Here is a 3,046-nt window from a genome sequence, read left to right on the forward strand (position 1 = left end):
CATTTGTATTGACTGAATCGAATCAATTGTGACTAGATACGAGGCATTCAGAAGCAAATTTGCAAGGCAAAGGCATAGTGGAGTAAAGAATTACTCGGTTCGAGGTAAGTAACACTTCTAAACTTGGTTCTGAGGGTATGAATCCCCGAATATTATGTTATATCAATTGTTGGAGGTGACCCACATGCTAGATGACGAGCGTGTGGGTGTGCACTATAGAAATTGTGACTTAAATAAATGACGTGGAGTTGTAAGATTAAAGAATCATGTTATTATCTGAACATGCCACACGTGTTAGAGGAATTGAGTTGAGGCTCGTATTAAAGATTATGTTTAGGCTATGATCCGATATTTTGGGACCCTTAGGGTCGTGTTGCTGTTGAATTAATTATTTTAAAATGTACATTTCATACTCACTCATGCTCATCCATTATGAGAATATTTATTGAATTGGGGTTGCCCGCCTGCAACAGGCCATATCGACTTTATATATATTATTATTATTATTATTATTATTATTATGGGATCGGGCTGCACATCGCAGCAGACCTTATAGGCTTTATTAATATGGGATCGGGTTGTACCCCGCAGCAGGCCTTATAGGCTTTATTGTTCTGGATCTGGGCTGCACGCCGGAGCAGGCCTTATTGGCTTTATTACTATATGGATCGGGGTTGCCCGCCTGCAGCAGGCCTTATAGGGCTTATTATTATTATGGGAACGGACTGCACGCCGCAGTTGGCCATATGGGCTTAATATTATGCTTGGGCTGAAGGATCCCCTCCGGAATTTGTACACACCCCTAGTGAGTGTAGATGATTAAATATATTCGGGATAGATTTTCCAGGGCATGGGCTTGCCTTACTTATATATATATATATATATATATATATATATATATATATATATATATATATATATATATATATGATGAATTTTTCGTGAACATGGATCTTGTCCGTATCATTTACATTGGGAATAAATTACCCAGGGATTCATTGGCCTTATACGGTACTGCCAGTCGATGTGTATATATATACGGGATGGAATATCCCTGGGCTGGATTAGCCATAAACAGTACTAAGTGACCAAACCATTTGTGACCAATATTTACATGAGGTCTTTCTAGTGAGATGTCATATTCCTCATATCATGCAGTATTGATCTATTTCACTTGTACTAAGTTTAACTGTTGAACTTGAAAGCATGCCTATATTTTTGTACCATTTTTTATATTGGATTGTACCTGTGGAGCTTGTCACTACTTTCAGCCCAGAGGTTAGTCTTATTACTTATTGAGTTGGTTGTACTCATACTAGACGTTACACCTCGTGTGCAGATCCCCGTGCTTCCGGACACGGTGACTATTGGACCTCAGTGTGTCACCAATTGGAGACTATCAAGGTAGTTGCTTGGCGTCCGCTGACCTTGTCTCTCTTTCCTTCAGTTATTGTATTGTTCTACACTTTCAGACAATGGTTTTTTTATCAGTCAGACATTGTATTCATATTAGATACTCATGTACTCAGTGACATCGGGTTTTGTGAGTGTTTTATATCTGTATTTGTGACATTTTCTTACGCTAAATTTAAATATTTCGTTTTCAAACTTAAAAGATATGGTGGTTTACTGAGATTGTCGGCTTGTCTAGTATTGAGATAGGCGTCATCATAACAGGTGAGATTTTGGGTCGTGACAAACAAATATCCATTGCCCAGGATAGATGACTTATTTGATTAGTTACAAGGCTCTAGGTATTTCTCAAAAATAGATCTGAGGTCAGGATACCATCAGTTGAAAATCAAATAAGCAGACATCGTGAAAACAGCTTTCAGGACTCGGTATGGTCACTATGAATATTAGTAATGTCCTTTGGGTTGATTAAGGCACCAACAACTTTTATGGACTTAATGAACAGAGTCTTCAAGCCTTTCTTATATGCCTTTGTTAGAGTATTTATCGACGATATTCTGGTATATTCCCAAAGCCAAAACGAGCATGAGAATCATTTGAGAACTGTTCTTCAAATACTCAAGGAATGTCAGATTTATGCCAAATTCTCCAAATGTGAATTTTGGCTCGATACAATTACATTTTTGGGACACGTGGTATCGAGAGAAGGCATTAGAGTAGACCCACAGAAAATAGAAGCAATTAAAAGTTGGCCTAGGCCGATGACCCCTACAAAGATTCGCAGTTTTCTGGGATTGGCATGTTATTACCGTCGTTTTGTATAAGGGTTCTCTTCACTAGCTGTCCCATTGACATAGTTAACTCAGAAAGATGTGAAGTTTCAATGGTCTGAAGTTTGTGAAAAGTTTTTAAGAACTCAAGAAGAGATTGACTACAGACCCAATCTTGACTCTACCTATCCCTACATGTAGAATTATGATCTATTGTGATGCTTCCAGAGTGGGGTTAGGATGTGTTCTAATGCAGAATGACAAGGTAATTACTTTTGCTTCTAGGCAGTTAAAGAATCATGAGAGAAATTATCCTACCCACGATATTGAGCCAGCGGTAGTTATTTTTGCTCTAAAACTATGGCGTCACTACCTTTATGGAGAGCAATGTGACATTTATATAGATCATAAAAGTTTGCAATATATATTCAAGCAGAAAGAGTTGAACCTGAGACAACGCAGGTGGTTGGAACTGCTTAAGGATTATGATTGTAATATCCTTTATCATCCGGGCAAAGCGAATGTGGTTGTTGATGCTCTGAGCAGAAGATCCATGGAGAGTTTGGCCAGGTTGTCTGTGGTCAAACGTCCAATAGTAACGAAAGCCCAACAAATAACTAGCCAAGGGGTTCGTCTTGAGGAGAAGTGTGATGGAAGATTGATAGAAAGTATGGGTGCTAAGTCTACTTTAGTAGAGCGAGTTAAAACCAAACAATTCGATGATGCTAACTTGCTTAAGCTCAAGGAAAATGTCCTTAGTGGAAAGAGTAAAAAGAATTCACTTGATGAGAATGGTGTGATGAGGCTTAATAGTCGCTTATGTGTGCCTAATGTAGATGATCTTCGTAGAGCAATTATGGTAG

This window comes from Nicotiana tomentosiformis, chromosome 6, assembly GCF_000390325.3.
Source record: "Nicotiana tomentosiformis chromosome 6, ASM39032v3, whole genome shotgun sequence".
Taxonomy (NCBI): domain Eukaryota; kingdom Viridiplantae; phylum Streptophyta; class Magnoliopsida; order Solanales; family Solanaceae; genus Nicotiana; species Nicotiana tomentosiformis.